Source organism: Hordeum vulgare, chromosome 2H (assembly GCF_904849725.1).
Source record: "Hordeum vulgare subsp. vulgare chromosome 2H, MorexV3_pseudomolecules_assembly, whole genome shotgun sequence".
NCBI lineage: Eukaryota > Viridiplantae > Streptophyta > Magnoliopsida > Poales > Poaceae > Hordeum > Hordeum vulgare.
In genome coordinates, this window is record NC_058519.1 from 539,466,723 (window position 1) to 539,490,198 (window position 23,476).

Here is a 23,476-nt window from a genome sequence, read left to right on the forward strand (position 1 = left end):
CTAGTGGGGCCCACGTGGCTCCGCTCACCCTAATTCCGGTGCTATAAAATCCTATTTTCGGAGAAAAAATCGGAGAGGAAGTTCATCATGTTTCACGATACGGAGCCATCGCCACCTCTTGTTCTTCATCGGGAGGCCTAATCTGGAGTCCGTTTGGGGCTCCGAAGAGGGGAATCTTTGGTCTTCGTCATCATTAACCCTCCTCCATCGCCAATTCCGTGATGCTCTCCACCAAGAGTGAGTAATTCCTCCATAGGCTTGCTGGTCGGTGAAGAGCTAGATGAGATTGATCATGTAATCGAGTTAGTTTTGTTAGGGCTTGATCCCTAGTATCCACTTTTTTTGGAGAGAGATGTTGCTAGGACTTTACTATACTTAATGCTTGTCACTAGGGCCCGAGTACCATGATTTCATATGTGGCTCGTTTATGTTTTGACCATTATATCTATGTTCTTGATCCGATCTTGCAAGTTATATGGACCTACTACGTGTTAGGATTGGCATACCCCAAAAGTGACAATAATTGGGACTCTTTCCGGTGATTACCATAGTATGAGGAGTTTATGTATTCACTATGTCTTAATGCTCTATTCCGGTTCTCTATTAAAAGGAGGCCTCAATATCCCTCATTTTCCTTATGGACCCCGCTGCCATGGGAGGGTAGGACAAAAGATGTCATGCAAGTTCTTTTCCATAAGCACATATGACTATTTACGGAATACATGCCTACATTATATCGATGAACGGGAGCTAGTTCCGTGTCACCCTATGTTGTGACTCTTATATGGTGAATATTATCCAGCAATATCACCGATCCAGTGTCTATGAGTTTTCCACATATTGTGCTTGCTAAGTTACTACTGCTGCTACTGCTGTTACACCTGCTATAAAACTACTCTCACTATTACCATTACTGCTGCTACTATTACCACTTCTATCAAAATTATCATATTATTGTGCTAATGATCACTGTGCTGCAGATACTAAATCTCCAAGTGTGTTTGAATTGACAACTCAGTTTCTAATACCTACAAATATTCTTTGGCCCCCGTTGTATTGAATCTATAAATGTGGGTGGAATACTCTACCCTTGAAAACTATCGCGATCCAATATACTTGTGGGTTATCAAGGATACATCATGAGTACATCCTTTACCCGCACAGAACAGAGCTTCCACCATGTCTTAAGTGGCCTGCTATTGGAGGTCGTACTCCTTCACGTGGACATCAGTTCCCTGTTCAGGACTAGTATCTGCATCCGAGTGTTCATGAGTTGCACAATCCTGCCCCCGGTTTTGCGATATAAGGTCACGGACAATTACCTAGCTTTAGTGGTTTTCTTTGATGTTGATGTGGCATATCGCTATGTCCCATTGATGCATCGCTCTATTACGTGCCTTTGCGCCGCCTAGTTGTCTAAGGTTTCACATTTCCTAACTTGTATCGTTGGGTTGTAATAAACCTATGTATGTATCTATATGACATGATCGACTACTATGATGTATCTATTGCATTTATTTTCGTTGTGCATGTTACCTCATGAATTATTCATTGTCGTGTTGTTTATCCAATACTAAATTGCCACCGTTACAATTTAACATGATTGTTAGACCAGCTGGCCGTGGTCGTGGCACGAACAACTCACCACCATCCGAATACATGGCTGGAATGATACATCAGTTTGAGCTGAACCGCCAGTTTATGCAAGGGTTCATGGATCAATTCCCGAGGTCGTATATGCACCAGAAGCCTGCCCGAGTGACTCTGCAGGACTTTGTCTTCCTCAACCCTCCTATCTACTGCATCTCAACTCAACCCCTTGATGCTGATGATTGGCTCCGTGACATCACTTATGAGTTGGAGTCTACTAGTGTCCACCTGGACAACTATGTCACTTTTGCAACATACTTCCTGAAGGTCCTGCTGCTCAATGGTGGGACAATCATCGGCGTTCGCAGCCTCCTGGAACCATCATAAGCTAGCCGGAGTTCCAAGCTGCTTCCGCTGCCTGCTACATTCCTATGGGAATTATGGATCGAAAGAAGCAAGAGTTCCACAACCTCACTCAGGGAAACAAGACCGTGGATGCTTATCATCGGGAGTTTTTGGACTTGTCACGCTATGCTGAAGAAAACGGTGCTACCGATTCTCGCAGGCAGGAGAAGTTATGTGATGGCCTTCACCATCAGATCAAGCCCGCTCTCCTTGTTGAGGACTATGCTGATTTCACCACCTTTGGGAGCAAGGGCATCCAGGTTGAAACGAGACTTCAAGAATATAAGGATGGCAACAAGTGCAATCGTGATATGGGCTCATCTTCGGGCTCATCGACACATAAGCGGAAGATCTGGATTCCCCACAACATGTACCATGCACCTGCTCCTTCTCGAAGGTCGTCTTATGATGCACCTCGTTTGCCTCCTCCACATGCTAGGCAACCAATGTTCCCAGCTCCACCACCTTGAGTTCCTCCTTCCCATCCCGAGGATGAGATGTTGGAAATATGCCCTAGAGGCAATAATAAATTAGTTATTATTATATTTCTTTGTCCATGATAATCGTTTATTATCCATGCTATAATAGTATTGATTGGAAACACAATACTTGTGTGGATACATAGACAAAACACTGTCCCTAGTAAGCCTCTAGGTGACTAGCTCGTTGATCAAAGATGGTCACCGTTTCCTGACCATAGGCAAGTGTTGTCACTTGATAGCGGGATCACATCATTAGGAGAATCATGTGATGGACTAGACCCAAACTAATGAACGTAGCATGTTGATCGTGTCATTTTGTTGCTACTGTTTTCTGCGTGTCAAGTATTTATTCCTATGACCATGAGATCATATAACTCACTGACACCGGAGGAATGCTTTGTGTGTATCAAACGTCACAACGTAACTGGGTGACTATAAAGATGCTCTACAGGTATCTCCGAAGGTGTCCTTGAGTTAGTATGGATCAAGACTGGGATTTGTCACTCCGTATGACGGAGAGGTATCTGGGGGCCCACTCAGTAATACAACATCACACACAAGCCTTGCAAGCGATGTGACTTAGTTTAAGTCACGGGATCTTGTATTACGGAACGAGTAAAGAGACTTGCCGGTAAACGAGATTGAAATAGGTATGCGGATACTGACGATCGAATCTCGGACAAGTAACATACCGAAGGACAAAGGGAATGACATACGGGATTATATGAATCCTTGGCAGTGAGGTTCAATCGATAAGATCTTCGTAGAATATGTAGGATCTAATATGGCTATCCAGGTCCGGCTATTGGATTTTGACCGAGGAGTCCCTCGGGTCATGTCTACATAGTTCTCGAACCCGCTGGGTCTGCACACTTAAGGTTCGGCGTTGTTTTATGCGTATTTGATTTATATGGTTGGTTACCGAATGTTGTTCGGAGTCCCGGATGAGATCACGGACGTCATGAGGGTTTCCGGAATGGTCCGGAGACGAAGATTGATATATAGGATGACCTCATTTGATTACCGGAAAGTTTTCGGCATTACCGGGAATGTACCGGGAGTGACGAATGGGTTCCGGAGTTCTACCGGGAGGGGCCCACCCACCCGGGAAGAAGCCCAAAGGTTTTGTGGGGGCACACCAGCCCTTAGTGGGCTGGTGGGCAAGCCCAAGAGGGCCCTTGCGCAGGGAGAAAGAAAAATCAAAGAGAAAAAAAGGGGAAGTGGGGAGGAAGGGAAGGACTCCACCTTCCAATCCTAGTTGGACTAGGATTGGAGGTGGACTCCTCCACCCTTGATTCGGCCGACCCCTTGGGACTCTCTTGAGCCTCAAGGCAGGTCCGTCCCCTCCCTCCTATATATACTGGGGTATTAGGGCTGATTTGAGACAACTTTGCCACGGCTGCCCGACCACATACCTCCACGGTTTTTCCTCTAGATCGCATTTCTGCGGAGCTCGGGCGGAGCCCGGCTGAGATAAGATCACCACCAACCTCTGGAGCGTCGTCACGCTGCCGGAGAACTCATCTACCTCTCCGTCTCTCTTGCTGGATCAAGAAGGCCGAGATCATCGTGAAGCTGTACGTGTGCTGAACGCGGAGGTGCCGTCTGTTCGGCACTAGATCGGAACGGACCGTGAGATGGATCGCAAGACGGTTCGTGCAACAGATTGCGAGATGGTTCGTGGGATGGATCGCGGGACAGATTGTGGAACGGATTGCAGGACGGTTCGTGGGACGTATCGCAGGGCGGATCGAGGGACGTGAGGACGTTCCACTACATCAACCACATTTCTTAACGCTTCTGTTGTGCGATATACAAGGGTACGTAGATCGGAAATCTCCTCTCGTAGATGAACATCACCATGATAGGTATTGCGTGTGCGTAGGAATTTTTTTGTTTCGCATGCGACGTTGCCCAACAGTGGTATCATGAGATAGGTTCATGCATAGATGTTATCTCGCGTAGAACACTAAAGTTTTTGTGGGCGGTGATGTGCGATTTGCTGCCCTCCTTAGTCTTTTCTTGATTCCGCGGTATTGTTGGATCGAAGCGGCTCGGACCGACATTACTCGTACGCTTACGTGAGACTGGTTTCATCGCTACGAGCAACCCCGTTGCTCAAAGATGACTGACGAGTGTCGGTTTCTCCAACTTTAGTTGAATCGGATTTGACCGAGGAGGTCCTTGGAGAGAGGTTAAATAGCAATTCATACATCTCCGTTGTGGTGTTTGCGTAAGTAAGATGCGATCCTACGAGATAACCATGGCAACCACGTAAAACATGCAACAACAATTAGAGGACGTCTAACTTGTTTTCGCAGGGTATGCTTGTGATGTGATATGGCCAACGACGTGATGCGATATATTGGATGTATGAGATGATCATGTTGTAATAGTTAATATCGACTTGCACGTCGACGGTATGGCAACCGTCAGGAGTCATAGGGTTGTCTTTAAACTAACGTTTGTGCTTGCAGATGCGTTTACTATATTGCTAGGACATAGCTTTAGTAGTAATAGCATGAGTAGAACGACAACACCGATGGCGACACGTTGATGGAGATCATGGTGTGGCGCCGGTGACAAGAAGATCGTGCCGGTGCTTTGGTGATGGAGATCAAGAAGCACATGATGATGGCCATATCATGTCAGTTATGAATTGCATGTGATGTTAATCCTTTATGCACCTTATTATGCTTAGAACGACGGTAGCATTATGAGGTGATCTCTCACTAAAATTTTAAGATCAAATCGTGCTCTCCCTGATTGTGCACCGTTGCGACAGTTCGTCGTTTCGAGACACCACGTGATGATCGGGTGTGATAGACTCAACGTTCACATACAACAGGTGCAAAACAGTTGCACGTGCGGAACACTCGGGTTAAACTTGACGAGCCTAGCATGTGCAGACATGGCCTCGGAACACATGAGACCGAAAGGTCGAGCATGAATCATATAGTTGATATGATTAGCATAGAGATGCTTACCACTGAAACTATTCTCGAGTCACGTGATGATCGGACTTGAGATAGTGGATTTGGATCATGTACCACTCAAATGACTAGAGAGATGTACTTTTTGAGTGGGAGTTCTTAAGTAATATGATTAATTGAACTAATTGTCATGAACATAGTCTAATGGTATTTGCGAATTACGATGTAGCTTGCGCTATAGCTCTACTGTTTTTATATGTTCCTAGAGAAAATTTAGTTGAAAGTTGATAGTAGCAAACTTTGCGGACTGAGTCTGTAAAACTGAGGATTGTCCTCGTTGCTGCGCAGAAGGCTTATGTCCTTGATGCACCAGTCGGCGGGCTGCACCTCGAACGCCGTTTGTGGATGTTGTGAACATCCGACATACACGTTTCTGATGACTACGCGATAGTTCAATGTAAAATACTTAATGGCTTAGAAGCAATGCGCCGAAGACGTTTTGAAACGTCACAGAACATAAGAGATGTTCCGAAGAGATGAAATTGTGATTTCATGCTTGTGCCCTTGTTAAGAGGTATGAGACCTCCAACTAGATTCTTTGTCCACGAAGTAAAGGAGAAAAGCTCAATCGTTGAGTGTGTGCTCAGATTGTCTGAGTACGACAATCGCTTGAATCAAGTGAGAGTTAATCTTCCAGATGAGATAGTGATGGTTCTCCAAAGTCACTGACACCAAGCTGTGAGAGCTTCGTGATGAACTATAACATATCAAGGATAGATACAATGATCCTTGAGCGATTCGCGATGTTTGACACTGCGAAAGTAGAAATCAAGAAGGAGCATCAATAGTTGATGGTTAGTAAAACCACTAAGTTTCAAGAAAGGCAAGGGCTAGAAGGGATACTTCGTGAAACGGAAAAACAGTTGCTGCACTAATGAAGAGACCCAAGATTAAACCCAAACCCGAGACTAAGTGCTTCCGTTATGAGGGGAACGGTCACTGAGGCGGAGCTACCCTAGATGCTTGGTAGATAAGAAGGCGGGCGAAGTCGAAAGAAGTATATTTGATATACATGATGTTGATGTGTACTTTACTAGTACTCCTAGTAGCGCGAGGGTATTGGATACCGGTTCGGTTGCTAAGTGATTAGTAACACGAAATGAAAGCTACAGAATAAACGGAGACTAGCTAAAGGCGAGGCGACGATAAGTGTTGGAAGTGTTTCCAAGGTTGATATGATCAAACATCGCACACTCCCTCTACCATCGGGATTGGTGTTGAACCTAAATAATTGTTATTTGGTGCTTGTGTTAAGCATGAACATGATTGGATCGTGTTTATTGCAATAAGATTATTCATTTAAATAGAATAATGGTTACTCTATTTGCTTGAATAATCACCTTCAATGGTTTATTGAATCTCGATCGTAGTGTTACACATGTTCAAGATATTGGTGCCAAAACATACAAGGTAATGATGATAGTACCACTTACTTGTGGCACTGCTGCTTGAGTCATGTTGGTATAAATTTCATGAAGAGGCTCCATGCTGATGGATCTTTATACTCACTTGATTTTGAATCACTTGTGACATGCAAATCATACCACATGAGCAAGGCCTTGTTTTCATTGAGATGAAACAAGATAGTAACTTGTTGGAAGTAATACATTTTGATGTATGCAGTCCAATGGGTGCTGAGGCACGCAGTGGATATCATTTGTTCTTACTTCAATGACGATTTGAGTAGATACAGGAGTATTTACTTAATGAATCACAAGTATGAAATATTGAAAAAGTTCAATTCTGTTTCAGAGTGAAGTTCGTCGTAACAAGAGGATAAACTGTCTACGATATGATCATAGAGATGAATATCTGAGTTGCGAGTTTTGGTACACAGTTAAGACAATGTGGAAGTTGTTTCACAATTCATGCCACCAAGAGTACCATAGTGTGATGGTGTGTCCGAACGTCATAGCCGCGACCTATTTGATATGGTGCAAAAATATGATGTCTCTTATCGAATTACCACTATCGTTTATGGGTTGTGCATTAGAGACAACCGCATTCACTTTGAATAGGGCACCGCGTATTTCCGTTGAGATGACATAGTATAGACTATGGTTTGTAGAAACCTAAACTGTCATTTCTTGAAAGTTTGGGGCTGCGATGCTTATGTGAAAAGGTTTTAGTCTGATAAGCTTGAACCCAAAGCGGATAAATGCATCTTCATAGGATATCCAAAACAGTTGGGTACATCTCCTATCTCAGATCCGGAAGCAAAGTGTTTGTTTCTAGAAACGGGTCCTTTCTCGAGGAAAAGTTTCTCTCGAAAGAATTGAGTGGGAGGGTGATAGAACTTGATAAGGTTGTAGAACCATCACTTCAACTAAGTGTGTAGCAGGGTGCAGGAAGTTGTTCCTGTGGCGCCTACACCAATTAAAGTGGAAGCTGATGATAGTGATCATTGGATCTTCGGGTCAAGCTACTACAAACCTCGTAGGTCGACAAAGGTCGCGTACTACTACAGAGTGGTATGGTAACACTGTCTTGGAGGTCATGTTGTTGCGCAACAATGAACCTACGAGTTATGGAGAAGCAATGGTGGGCCCGGATTCCGACAAATGGCTGGAGGCCATAAAATCCGAGAGAGAATCCATGTATAAAACAAAGTGTAGACTTGGTAAGAACTGCTTAATGGTAGTAAGACTATTAAGTAAAAATGGATCTTTAAAAGGAAGACAGACGATGATGGTGATAAGTCACTATTAAGAAAAGCTTGACTTGTCGCAAAATGTTTTCGACGAGATCGAAGAGTTGACAATGATGTGACTTTCTCACTCGTAGCGATGCTAAAAGTCTGTTGGAATTATGTTAGTAGTTGCTGCATTATTTGGGAAATATTGCACATAGGAAGTCAAAACATTGTTTCCTCGATAGTTTCCTTGAGGAAAGATTGTATGTGATACAATCAGAATGTTTTGTTGATCCTAAGGATACTAACAAGTACGCAAACTCCAGCGATCCTTCAATGGACTGGTGCAAGCATCTCGGAGTTGGAATATACACTTTGATGAGATGATCAAAGATTTTGGGTTTGTACAAGGTTTATGAGAAACTTGTATTTCCAAAGAAGTGAGTGGGAGCACTATAGAATTTCTGATAAGTATATGTGGTTGACATATTGTTGATCAGAAGTAATGTAGAATTTCTGTGAAGCATAAAAGGTTGTTTGAAAGGAGTTTTTCAAAGGAATACCTGGATTGAGCTACTTGAACGTTGAGCATCAAGATCTATGGAGATAGATCGAAACACTTAATAGAAGTTTCAACAAGATGCATGCCTTGACAAGTTTTTAAAGGAGTTCAAAATAGATCAGCAAAGAAGGAGTTCTTGACTGTGTTGTAAGGTGTGAATTTGAGTAAGACTCAAAACCCGACCACGGCAGAATAAAGAGAATAGACGAAGGTCGTCTTCTATGCCTTGGCAGTAGACTCTAAAGTATGCCATGCTGAGTACCGCACCTGATGTGTGCCTTGCAGCTAAGTCTTTTAAGGGGTACAGAGAGTGATCCAGGATTGAATCACTAAACAGCGGGTCAAAGTTATCCTTAGTAACTAATGGACTAAGGAATTTTTCTCGATTATGGAGGTGGTTAAAGAGTTCGTCGTAAAGGGTTACGTCGATGCAAGCTTTGACACTAATCTGAATGATTATGAGTAGTAAAACGGATTCGTATAGTAGAGTAGATATTTGGAGTATTTCCGAATAGCACGTAGTAGCAGCATCTATAAGATGACATAAAGATTTGTAAAGAACACATGGATTTGAAAGTTTCAGAACTGTTGACTAAAACCTCTCTCACGAGCAAGACGTGATCAGACCCTAGAACTATATGGGTGCTGGATTCGTTGAAATCGCATGGTGATGTGAACTAGATTATTGACTCTAGTGCAAGTGGGAGACTCTTGGAAATATGCCCTAGAGGTAATAATAAATTAGTTATTATTATATTTCTTTGTTCATGATAATCGTTTATTATCCATGCTATAATAGTATTGATTGGAAACACAATACTTGTGTGGATACATAGAAAAAACACTGTCCCTAGTAAGCCTCTAGTTGACTAGCTCGTTGATCAAAGATGGTCAACGTTTCCTGACCATAGGCAACTGTTGTCACTTGATAACAGGATCACATCATTAGGAGAATCATGTGATGGACTTGACCCAAACTAATGAACGTAGCATGTTGATCGTGTCATTTTGTTGCTACTGTTTTTCTGCGTGTCAAGTATTTATTCGTATGACCATGAGATCATATAACTCACTGACACCGGAGGAATGCTTTGTGTGTATCAAACGTTACAACGTAACTAGGTGACTATAAATATGCTCTACAGGTATCTCCGAAGGTGTCCGTTGAGTTAGTATGGATCAAGACTGGGATTTGTCACACCGTGTGACGGAGAGGTATCTCGGGGCCCACTCGGTAATACAACATCACACACAAGCCTTGCAAGCGATGTGACTTAGTGTAAGTCATGGGATCTTGTATTATGTAACGAGTAATGAGACTTGCGGGTAAACGACATTGAAATAGGTATGCGGATACTGACGATCGAATCTCGGGCAAGTAACATACCGAAGGAGAAAGGGAATGACATACGGGATTATATGAATCCTTGGCACTGAGGTTCAATCGATAAGATCTTCGTAGAATATGTAGGATCCAATATGGGCATCCAGGTCCCGCTATTGGATATTGACCGAGGAGTCCCTCGGGTCATGTCTACATAGTTCTCGAACCCGCAGGGTCTGCACACTTAAGGTTCGGCGTTGTTTTATGCGTATTTGAGTTATATGGTTGGTTACCGAATGTTGTTCGGAGTCCCGGATGAGATCACGAACATCAAGAGGGTTTCCGGAATGGTCCGGAGACGAAGATTGATATATAGGATGACCTCATTTGATTACTGGAAAGTTTCCGGCATTACCGGGAATGTATCGGGATTGACGAATGGGTTCCGGAGTTCTACCGGGAGGGGCCCACCCACCCGGGAAGAAGCCCAAAGGTTTTGTGGGGGCACAACAACCCTTAGTGGGCTGGTGGGAAAGCCCAAGAGCGCCCTTGCACAGGGAGAAAGAAAAATCAAAGAGAAAAAAGGGGAAGTGGGGAGGAACGGAAGGACTCCACCTTCCAATCCTAGTTGGACTAGGATTGGAGGTGGACTCCTCCACCCTTGGTTTGGCCGACCCCTTGGGGCTCTCTTGAGCCTCAAGGCAGGTCCCTCCCCCTCCCTCCTATATGTACTGGGGTATTAAGGCTGATTTGAGACAACTTTGCCACGGCAGACCGACCACATACCTCCACGGTTTTTCCTCTAGATCGCGTTTCTACGGAGCTCGGGCGGAGCCTTGCTGAGATAAGGTCACCACCAACCTCCGGAGCGCCGTCACGCTGCCGGAGAACTCATCTACCTCTCCGCCTCTCTTGCTGGATCTAGAAGGCCGAGATCATCGTCGAGCTGTACGTGTGCTGAACACGGAGGTGCCGTCTATTCGGCACTAGATCGGAACGGATCGTGAGATGGATCGCAAGACGGTTCGTGCAACGGATCGCGAGATGGTTCGTGGGACGGATCGCGGGACGGATCGTGGAACGGGTTGCGGGACGGTTCATGGGACGGTTCACGGGGCGAATCGAGGGACGTGAGGACGTTCCACTACATCAACCGCGTTTCTTAACGCTTCTGTTGTGCGATCTACAAGGGTACGTAGATCGGAAATCTCCTCTCGTAGATGAACATCACCATGATAGGTATTGCGTGTGTATAGGAATTTTTTTGTTTCCCATGCAATATTCCCCAACACGGGATGTGCTTCAAGTGTGGTCGTCCAGGTCACCGTGCCAGAGAGTGCAGGCAGCAGCATAATCAACTTGCACTACCTTCAACCGGTAGTGGTAACAACCAGAACCGCAACAACAATGCCATGCCCTCTTATGGTCGTGGTCAGGCTAACAACGTTGAGCTGAGTAAAGCTCAAGACGAGCCTGCTACTATGATGGGTACACTTCTTGTTAACTCACTACTAGCCTTTGTATTGTTTGATACATGAGCATCACATTCTTTCATGTCAGGAAATTTTGCAATCATGCATGACATTAATTATTAAGAGACGAACGTTCCAATAATGGGAAACACCCCCGCAGGCCAATCTAGAACCTCCATGAATAGCCCCAGTATCCCCGTTGAAATTGAAGGATTGGAATTCCTTGCCTCTCCCATATTGCTAAATTCTTCCAATATTGAGCTAATTATGGGAATGGACTGGTTGAAAATTCATGCGGCCTCAATCGTTTATGCCACCAAAACCGTCTATATCCTCCATCCTTCAAATGAGATACTAAGCTACCATGCTCATCTTGCTCGAGATGCCAAAGCCGGACTATATGACCTGAATGCATTTAATACGTCACCTCTTGAGGGGATTCAAAGCATTACGGTTGTCCGTGACTTTCAAGATATCTTTACAGAAGAACTCCCAGGGATTCCCCATGTGAGAGTGATGTCTACTACGCAACCTTCTCCTTGTAGACGTTGTTGGGCCTCCAAGTGTAGAGGTTTGTAGGACATTAGTAATTTTCCCTCAAGTGGGTGACCTAAGGTTTATCAATCCGCAGGAGGTGTAGGATGAAGATGGTCTCTCTCAAACAACCCTACAACCAAATAACAAAGAGTCTCTTGTGTCCCCAACACACCCAATACAATGGTAAATTGTATAGGTGCACTAGTTCGGCGAAGAGATGGTGATACAAGTGCAATAAGGATGGTAGTTATAGGTTTTTGTAATCTGAAATTACAAAAACAACAAGGTAACTAATAGTAAAAGCGAGCACGAACAGTATTGCAATGCGTGGAAACAAGGCCTAGGGTTCATACTTTCACTAGTGAAGTTCTCTCAACAATAATAACATAATTGGATCATATAACTAGCCCTCAACATGCAACAAAGAGTCACTCCAAAGTCAATAATAGCGGAGAACAAACGAAGGTATTATTGTCGGGTACGAAACCACCACAAAGTTATTCTTTCTGATCGATCTTTTCAAGAGTCTGTAGTGAAATAACATGAAGCTATTCTTTCCGTTCAATCTATCCTAGAGTTCGTACTAGAATAACACCTTAAGACACACATCAACCAAGACCCTAATGTCACCTAGATGCTTGATGACCCACAAGTATAGGGGATCAATCGTAGTCCTTTCGATAAGTAAGAGTGTCGAACCCAACAAGGAGCAGAAGGATCTGACAAATGGTTTTCAGCAAGGTAAAATCTGCAGGCACTGAAATTGTCGGTAACAAGTGATTGTGTAGTGAGATGATTCGTAGAGAGCAACAAGTAGCAAAAGTAGCAATGGTGTAGCAAAATGGCCCAATCCCTTTTGTAGCAAGGGACAAGCCTGGACAAAGTCTTATAGGAGGAAAAATGCTCCCGAGGACACACGGGAATTTATGTCATGCTAGTTTCATCATGTTCATATGATTCACGTTCGTTACTTTGATAGTTCGATATGTGGGTGGACCAGCGCTTGGGTACTTACCTTACTTGGACAGGCATCCCACTTATGATTAACCCCTCTCGCAAGCATCCGCAACTACGAAAGAAGAATTAAGACAAAGTCTAACCATAGCATTAAACTAGTGGATCCAAATCAGCCCCTTACGAAGCAACGCATAAACTAGGGTTTAAGTTTCTGTCACTCTAGCAACCCATCATCTACTTACTACTTCCCAATGCCTTCCTCTAGGCCCAAATAATGGTGAAGTGTTATGTAGTCGACGTTCACATAACACCACTAGAGAAAAAACAGCATACAACATATCAAAATACCGAACGAATACCAAATTCACATGACTACTATTAGCATGACTTATCCCATGTCCTCAGGAACAAAAGTAACTACTCACAAAGCATAATAATATTCATGACCAGAGAGGTAATGAGTAGCATCAAGGATCTGAACATAAACTCTTCCACCAAGTAATCCAAGTAGCATCAACTACAAAGAGTAATCAACACTACTAGCAACCTTACAAGTACCAATCGGAGTCGCGAGACGGAGATTGGTTACAAGTGATGAACTAGGGTTTGGAGATGAGATGGTGCTAATGAAGATGTTGATGGAGATGAGTCCCCTCCGATGAGAGGAGTGTCGGTGATGACGATGGCAATGATATCCCCCTCCGGGAGGGAAGTTTCCCCGGCAGGATCGTCCTGCCGGAGCTCTAGATTGGTTCTGCTCAAGTTCTGCCTCGTGGCGGCGGTGAAACCACGAAAAAGCTCCTCCCTCTATTTTTTTCTGGACGAAACCCCGATCTAGGTTTCTTTTTGGGGGTTTCTGTATTTATAGGAATTTATGGCGGTGGAATTACGTCGGTTGGGCCCACGAAGAGGTCACAAGCTTGTTAGGTGCGGCCTAGGGGGGGCGCCTCCTGGGCTTGTGACTCCCTCGTGGCTCTTCTAGCCTTCTTCCAAAGCTTCAGGGGTCTCTTTTGGTCCCAAAAAAATCATCGCGAAATTTTTATTCCATTTGGACTCCGTTCTGAAAAAGGTCAAAAACTCGGGAAAAACAGAAACTGGCACTAGGCACTGAGTTAATAGGTTAGTCCCCAAAAAGATATAAAATAGCATATTCATGCATATAAAACATCCAAAGTTGACAAGGTAATAGCATGGAACCATAAAAAATTATAGATACGTTGGAGACGTATCAAGCATCCCCAAGCTTAACTCCTGCTCGTCCTCGAGTAGGGAAGTGATAAAGACCGAATTTTTGATGTGGGATGCTACCTAACATATTTTTCCTTTGTAACTTCTTTCTTGTGGCATGAATGTTCAGATCCGTAAGATTCAAAACAATAGTTTACTATTGACATGAAAACAATAATACTTGAAGCATACTAGCAAAGTAATCATGAAATTTTGTAATAACAAGGCCAAAGAAAGTTATCCCTACAAAATCATATAGTCTGGCTATGCTCCATCATCCCCACACATCGAATTTAAATCATGCACAACCCCGGTATTGGCCAAGTAACTGTATTTGCACTCTTACTTTCTCAAACTTTTTCAACTCTCACGCAATACATGAGCGTGAGCCATGGATATAACACTATAGGTGGAATAGAGTGTGGTGGAGGTTGTGAGGCAAAAAGGAGGAGATGGTCACATTGACTCGGAGTATCAATGGGCTATGGAGATGCCCATCAATAGATATCAATGTGAATGAGTAGGGATTGCCATGCAACGGATGCACTAGAGCTATAACTGTATGGAAGCTCAAAAAGAAAACTAGTGGGTGTGCACCCAACTTGCTTGCTCACAAAGACCTAGGGCAATTTTGAGGAAGCCCGTCATTGGAATATACAAGCCAAATTATAAAATTAAAATTCCCACTAGTATATGGAAGTGACAAAACAAGAGACTCTCTATCATGAAGAACATGGTGCTATTTTGAAGCACAAGTGTGGAAAAAGATAGTAGCATTGTCCCTTCTCTCTTTTTCTCTCATTTTTTGTTTGGGATCTTTGCCCTCTTTTTTTCATTTTTTTATTTCCTCACATGGGACAATGCTCTAATAATGATGATCATCACACTTTTATTTACTTACAACTCAATACTTAAAACAATGATGACTCTATATGAATTGCCTTCGGCAGTGTACCGGGATGTGCAAAGATCTAGCTTAGCGTATGACGTTGAAACATCTCGCTAGCTATCTTACGATCATGCAATGGCAATATGAAGTGACGGCACATGTCATGAGACGGAACGGTGGGAGTTGCATGGCAATATATCGTAGAATGGCTATGAAAATGCCATAATAGGTAGGTATGGTGGCTGTTTTGAGGAAGGTATATGGTGGGTTTGTGCACCGGCGAAAGTTGCGCGGTACTAGAGAGGCTAGCAATGGTGGAAGGTAAAAGTGCATCTATACCATGGACTCACATTAGTCATGAAGAACTCATATACTTATTGCGGAAGTTTTTATTAGTAGTCGAAACAAATTGCTAAACGCATACTCCTAGGGGAAGGGTTGGTAGGTGTTAACCATCGCGCGATGTCGACCGACACACAAAGATGACAATCAATAAATTAATTATGCTCCGACTTCCTAACATAGCGGTTCACCATACGTGCATGCTACGGGAATCACTAACTTCAACACAAGTATTTCTAGATGCACAACACCCTACTAACATAACTCTAATATTACCATATCCATATCTAAAAACTAATTGTGAGGAATCAAACTTCTCTTACTAATCAATGCACTTGAATATGAAAGTTTTTATTATATCCTCTTTGGATTCCTATCATATTTAGGGCTAATTTCATAGCACACGCCAATTACCAAGTTACTTAGAGAGAGCACTCTCAAAATGATATAAGTGAAGATCGAGAGTTTTTATTTCTACAAAATATGACACCGTCGTGCTCTAAAAATATTTAAGTGAAGCACTAGAGCAAAGTTGCCTAACTCAAAAGATATAAGTGAAGCTCATTGAGTATTCTAGCAAATTCCCGATGAGTGCATGTCCCTCTCAAAAAGGTGTGCAGCAAGGATGAAGGTGACAAAACAAAAAGCAAAGACTCCTATAATACACGATGCTCCAAGCAAAACACATATCATGTGGTGAATAAAAATATAGCTCCAAGTAACGTTACCGATGGATTGAAGACGAAAGAGGGTATGCCTTCCCGGGGCATCCCCAAGCTTAGGCTCTTTGGTGTCCTTGAATATGGCTTTGGGGTGCCATGGGAACCCCTAAGCTTAGGCTCTTTGGTGTCCTTGAATATGTCTTTGGGGTGCCTTGGGCATCCCCAATCTTAGGCTCTTGCCACTCCTTGTTCCATAGTCCATCGAAACTCTACCCAAAACTTGAAAACTTCACAACACAAAACTTAACGGAACTTCGTGAGATGGGTTAGTATGATAACGAGCATATCAATTACTTGGGTACTGTCAAACAAGACTCATAATTATTTTCACACAATGCCTACTGTATCTTATCATTTCCACATTTTATATGACTTAATATAATCTATGGAAACACCAAAACAAGCAAACTATGCATTGAAAACAGAATCTGTCAAAAACAGAACAATCTATAATGATCTGAATGCTAACCATACTTATGCACGTCCACAAATTCTGAAACAATTATGAAAATTAAGGAAATTTGTATATAACTCATCATCAACAAGAATCATCTCAATATCTCTCTCTGGATAGGAATGAAAAATGATTTCATGAGCGCAAAGTTTTTGTCTTTTTCAGCATCATCAAACAACTATCACCCAAACTAATCATAAAGGCTTTACTTGGCACTTTATTGAAACTAAGGAAATAAAACATGATTAATACAGTAGCTTAATCATGTGAACACACAAAAACAGTAAGGACACATATTGGGTTGTCTCCCAACAAGCACTTTTCTTTAATGCCTTTCAAGCTAGGCATGATGATTTCAATGATGCTCACATAAAAGATAAGGATTGAAACATAATGGAAGCATCATGGAGCATATGACTAGCACATTTAAGTCTAACCCACTTCCTATGCATAGGGATTTTGTGAACAAAGAACTTATTGGAGCAAGAATCATCTAGCATAGGAAGGCAAAACAAGCATGACTTCAAAAGTTTCAACACATGGAGAGGAAGCTTGATATTATTGCAATATTTAGAAGCATATGATCCTCTCTCATAATAATTTTCAGTAGCATCATGAATGAATTCAACAATATAACCAGCACCTACAACATTCTTTTCATGATCTACAAGCATAGAAATTTTACTACTCTCCACATAAGGAAATTTATTCTCACGATTAATAGTGGGAGTACCATAAAAGACTTGAACACTACAAATTGTTTCCACATTAAAAGAGTGATGTTCAGTGAAAGGATACTCAAGAGTATGACAAGTTTTATCATCCCTCTTCTTTATAGCATAAGTATCATCACAATAATCATCATAAATAGGGGGCATGCTTTCATCATAATAATTTTGATCATTCAAAGTGGGGGAACTAAAAAGATCATCTTCATTTAACGAAGCATCCCCAAGCTTGGGACATACTTTAATTGTAGCAAATATATTCTCAAACATGTCATTCTCGTCAAACATAGCATCCCCAAGTTGTGGTTTTGCATATCATACACATAATCACTCTCATCATTAATAGTATGAATAGCACCAAGAGTATAGCAATTATTGTCATCCTACACATTTATTTTTAATTCATTCTCATGAGGCATATCAATAGTAGGAGCAACATTATTTGGGAGAGATACCTCTTTACCTTTACTTTTTCTTCTTTTTTTCTTCTTCACCCCATGTGAAGATTTACTTAATTCTTCCAAGCTTCTTTTTGGAGAGGTTGGTTGAATAGAAAGCTCCTCCTCGTTACCTGATTCATCATAAGAAATAATAGGAGGGTATTGGGAAACCTATTCGCCTTCGTTAGTATTATCTTAACCTTCTATTTGTTTCCTTGTCTTTAAGTAATTGGCAATGTAGGGATTCTCAATGCAATTCTCCGCACAATATAAATAAATTTCTTCTAGATCAAAATCAAGCACTTTCATGATAGCCCAATCTAGAAGGCTCTTAGTTTTATGTTTCATGTCTTCATACCCCAAAAGTAGACTAAGTACATTACGATGCTCGAGGGTAGTGAAGTTATCACAATTTTTGGACACCACTTGATCATGAAATAATTTGCATTGGAAATTGAAATGACCTCTTCCGTTGCAAAGATCACAAGTAATGCGAAGAAAATAAAATTCTTCAGCACAATGAGCTAGCCTTTCATGCAACCATTTAGTTTCTAAATACTTATGCCTCTTACAAAATATATTTTCCCTTATTGGTATATATTTTCAAACTCTAGGCACTCCACATAAATCGACATGGTTATAGGAAACATTTTCATCATGAATGGTGCAATCATCATTGGCATCATAGGTATTCAAAGTATTCATACTAACAACATTGCAATCATGCTCATCATTCACATATTTTATGCCAAGCATTCTATGTAATTCTTCTTCTAGCACTTGAGCACAATTTTCTTTCCCATCATTTTCACGAAAGACATTAAAAAGATGAAGCATATGCGGCAACCTCAATTCCATTTTTTGTAGTTTTGTTTGTAGACTAAACTAGTGATAAAACAAGAAACTAAAAGATTCAATTGCAGGATCTAAAGATATACCTTCAAGCGCTAACCTCCCCGGCAACGGCGCCAGAAAAGAGCTTGATGTCTACTACGCAACCTTCTCCTTGTAGACGTTGTTAGGCCTCCAAGTGCAGAGGTTTGTAGTACAGTAGCAAATTTCCCTCAAGTGGGTGTCCTAAGGTTTATCAATCCGCGGGAGGCGTAGGATGAAGATGGTCTCTCTCAAACAGCTCTGCAACCAAATAACAAAGAGTCTCTTGTGTCCCTAACACACCCAATACAATGGTAAATTGTATAGGTGCACTAGTTCCGCGAAGAGATGGTGATACAGGTGCAATAAGGATGGTAGATATAGGTTTTTGTAATCTGAAATTACAAAAAAGCAAGGTAACTAATAGTAAAAGCAAGCACGAACGGTATTGCAATGCATGGAAACAAGGCCTAGGGTTCATACTTTCACTAGTGAAGTTCTCTCAACAATGATAACATAATTGGATCATATAACTAGCCCTCAACATGCAACAAAGATTCACTCCAAAGTTACTAATAGCGGAGAACAAACGAAGAGATTATTGTCGGGTACGAAACCACCATAAAGTTATTCTTTCTGATTGATCTATTCAAGAGTCCGTAGTGAAATAACACGAAGCTATTCTTTCCGTTCAGTCTATCCTAGAGTTTGTCTTAGAATAACACCTTAAGACACACATCAACCAAGACCCTAATGTCACCTAGATACTCCGTTGTCACGTCAAGTATCCGTGGGCATGATTATACGATATGCATCACACAATCTCAGAATCATCTATTCAACCAACACATAGAACTTCAAAGAGTGCCCCAAAGTTTCTACCGGAGAGTCAAAACGTGTGCCAACCCATATGCATAGGTTCCCAATGTCAAGAAACCCGCAAGTTGATCACCAAAACATACATCAAGTACTCACATGAATATCCCATTGTCACCACAGATAGACACGTGCAAGACATACATCAAGTGTTCTTGAAGACTCAATCCGATAAGATAACTTCAAAGGGGAAACTCAATTCATTACAACAAGGGAGAGGGGGAAGAACATCATAAGTCCCAACTAGAGTACCAAAGCCTGTGGTACATCGAGATCAAGACATCTCAAGAACACGAGAGAGAGAGAGACCAAACACATAGCTACTGGTACATACCCTCAGCCCCAAAGGTGGACTACTCCCTCCTCGTCATGGAGATTGCCGGGATGATGAAGATGGCCACCGGAGATGGATTCCCCCTCCGGCAGGGTGCAGGAACGGGCTCCAGATTGGTTTTTGGTGGCTACAGAGGCTTGCGGCGGCGGAAATCCCGATCTAGGTTTCTTTTTGGGGGTTTCTGTATTTATAGGAATTTATGGCGGTGGAATTACGTCGGTTGGGCCCACGAGGAGGTCACAAGCCTGCTAGGTGCGGCCTAGGGGGACGCCTCCTGGGCTTGTGACTCCCTCGTGGATTTTCTCGCCTTCTTCCAAAGCTTCGGGGGTCTCTTTTGGTCCAATAAAATCATCGCGAAAGTTTTATTCCATTTGGACTCCGTTCTGAAAAAGGTCAAAAACTCAAAAAAAAAAAAACAGAAACTGGCACTAGGCACTGAGTTAATAGGTTAGTCCCCAAAAATATATAAAATGGCATATTCATGCATATAAAACATCCAAAGTTGACTAGATAATAGCATGGACCCATAAAAAATTATAGATACATTGGAGACGTATCAAAGAGGTGTCGAGTTTGTCATCGACTTAGTGCGAGGCACCACTTCTATCACCAAATAACCCTACAAAATGCTGCCACATGAACTCCTTGACTTAAGGAAGAAATCGATAAATCTCTTCGTTGTGGTTTCATTCGTCCAAGTTCCTATGCTCGGGGAGCGCCTTCTCTCTTTGTCAAGAAAAGGATGGAACAAATCATTTGGTTCAAGATTACTTTCCTATCAACCATGCAACTATTTAGAACAAGTATCCTCTTCCTTGGATAAATGAGCTATATGATCAACTTGCTGGTTCCCGAGTCTTCTCTAAACTCGACTTGAGGTTGGGATACCAACAGATATGTGTTCGCGAAGATGATATCCCAAAATCCGCCTTTGTTACTCGATATGGTTCATACGAGTACACCATTATGTCCTTTGCCTTAAACAATGCTCCAGCAACCTTTCTTGGTTGATGAATTATATCTCCATGCATTACCTTGACAAATTCGTCATTGTTTATCTGGATGATATGCTAGTGTACTCCAAGAATAAATAAGAGCATGTTGAACATGTTTGTCTTGTACTGGAAAAGCTTCGGGAGCATCAACTTTATGACAAGTATTCCAAGTGCAAATTCAGGTTGGACGAAGTAACCTACCTTGGTCATGTGATCTCCAAGAATGATTTCAGGCTATTCTTGACTGCCCCTGCCGAAGAATGTCAAGATAGTCAGAAGTTTTCTCAGACTCCCAGCTACTGTCGTTGTTTTCTTGAGAACTTCTCCAAGATTGCCAAAGCCTTGACCAAGTGCTTCATAAAGGTGTTAAATATGAGTGGACAGGAAAATGTGAGGAAAGTTTCCAGACACTCAAGGACAAACTGACATCTGCTCCAGTGCTTGCTCCTCCGGATACTCGCAAGGACTTTTTCATTTATTGTGACGCTTGTCATCAAGGATTGGGATGTGTCCTAATGCAAGATCACAAAGTGGTTGTCTATGGCTCACAACAGTTGTGTCCTCATGAAGAGAACTATCCAGTTCATGACCTTGAACTTGTTGTAGTTATGTCTTCCTTATTTCTATGGTGACATTACCTTCTCCGTAATTGTTGTGAGATCTGAACTGATCACCAAAGGTTGAAGTACCTATTTACTCATCGGATCTGAACCTCCGTCAACACAGATGGATGGAGTGCATAGCAAATTTCAACTTGGGTATTTCCTATACACTTGGCAAAGCTAATGTAATAGGTGATGCCTTGAGCCACAACATACTGCAACCACCTCCAGGTTCATAAGGTTCACACCCTTATTCAAGAAGAGTTTTGGAAGATGAACCTCCATATTGTTCCTCAGGGTTATCTTGCCCCCCTTCCTAAAGAGTTCTGCAAGATGAACCTCCCTTAATAACCTGGTTGTTGAACCAAATCTCATGGGTGAAATCAAATCTATTCAACACTATGACGATGAAGTCGGAAAGATTAAAGGCTATCTTGTAGAAGGTAAACCCTCTTGCTTCACTGTTGCTCATGATGGCACCTTGTACTTCAAGGGTCGCCTATTTGTTCCAAGTCAGAGGGAAAACCTGAATATGACTGGGAGGGTGATGAAAGATGCTGATGATACACCTTTGTCTATTCATCTGGGTAGTACCAAGATGTACCAAGACATCCGTCAAAGGTTCTCGTGGTCAAATATGAAACAAGACATTGCACGCTATGTTGGAGAATGTGACATTTGCCATCGAATCAAAGCAGAACATCAAAGACCTGCTAGAACTTTGCAACCTATTACTATTCTTGAATGGACATGGGACCATGTCGGAATGGACTTTATCACTAGGTTTTCAAGATCGTAGAAAGGTAATTATGCTATTGTTGTCTTCATTGACCGGTTGTCCAAACTTGCACATTTTTTGGCCATTAAGGAAATCATCACTACTAGTCAGGTGGCAGAACTGTATATGTCAAGAATTGTTTCACTCCATGGTATTCCATCGGTAATTAGCTCATACCGTGGCAACTTATTCACTTCAAGATTCTGGGAAAGTTTGCAGAAGGCTATGGGAACTCATATGACCTTCAGCACCGTTTTTCATCGTCAATCCCAGAGACAAGTTGAATGAGTCAACCAGATTCTTGAAGACATGCATCGAGCTTGTGTCATTTCTTTCGGCAAGAAATGGGAGGAATACCTCCTGTATGCCGAGTTCTCCTACAACAATAGCTATCAATCTAGTGTGAAGGTGGCCTCGTTTGAAGTGTTGTAAACAAAAGTGCCAAACTCCTCTGAATTGGTGAGAAACTGGGTAACGATCACTCTTCTGTCCAGATATTATCCAACATGTCGAAGATTAGTTACGCGTTATTTCTGAGAATCTGAAGGCTGCTCAGTCTCGTCACAAGATTTAGTATGACCGTCATCACAAAGATAAGGTCTATCAACCTGGCGAAAAGGCTTATCTTTGAGTCACACCACTAAGGGGTGCACACCGCTTTGGGATCAAGGGAAAGCTAGCTTCATGCTATATTCGTCCATTCACTATTCTCGAAAGGCGTGGAAAGGTAGCATTTCAATCGGAGGTACCGTCGAACCTTTATCAGGTTCACGATGTCTTCCATGTGTCGCAGCTCTGCCGCTGCTTCAAGGATCCTATCCGAGCAGTGGGTCATGATATGCTCGAACTGCAACAAGACCTTTCTTATAAAGAGCACCCAGTGTGCATTGTCGATCAAACTCAACATCAGACTCGTAAGAAGGCAATAAAGTTCCTTAAAGTCCAGTGATCAAACCATTCTCAATACGAAGACACTTGGGAACGCGGCGATCATCTTCGTGATGAATACCCCGAGATTTTTCCTTCTACCTCTTAATTCTCAGGGCGATAATTTATTTTAGTGGGGGCGAGTTGTGACACCCTTGGATTCATGCTACAGTAATCATTGTGAATAAGCTACAGTAAACCATGAGGTTATGCTAAATGCTTTTGCTAAACAGTGTTTGAGCAATCTTAGAATTATATCTCATTTAAAATTCCTTTTGAAATTCAAAATTCAAATAATAAGTGGATTAAATATTTTGACAAACATGAAAACTAAA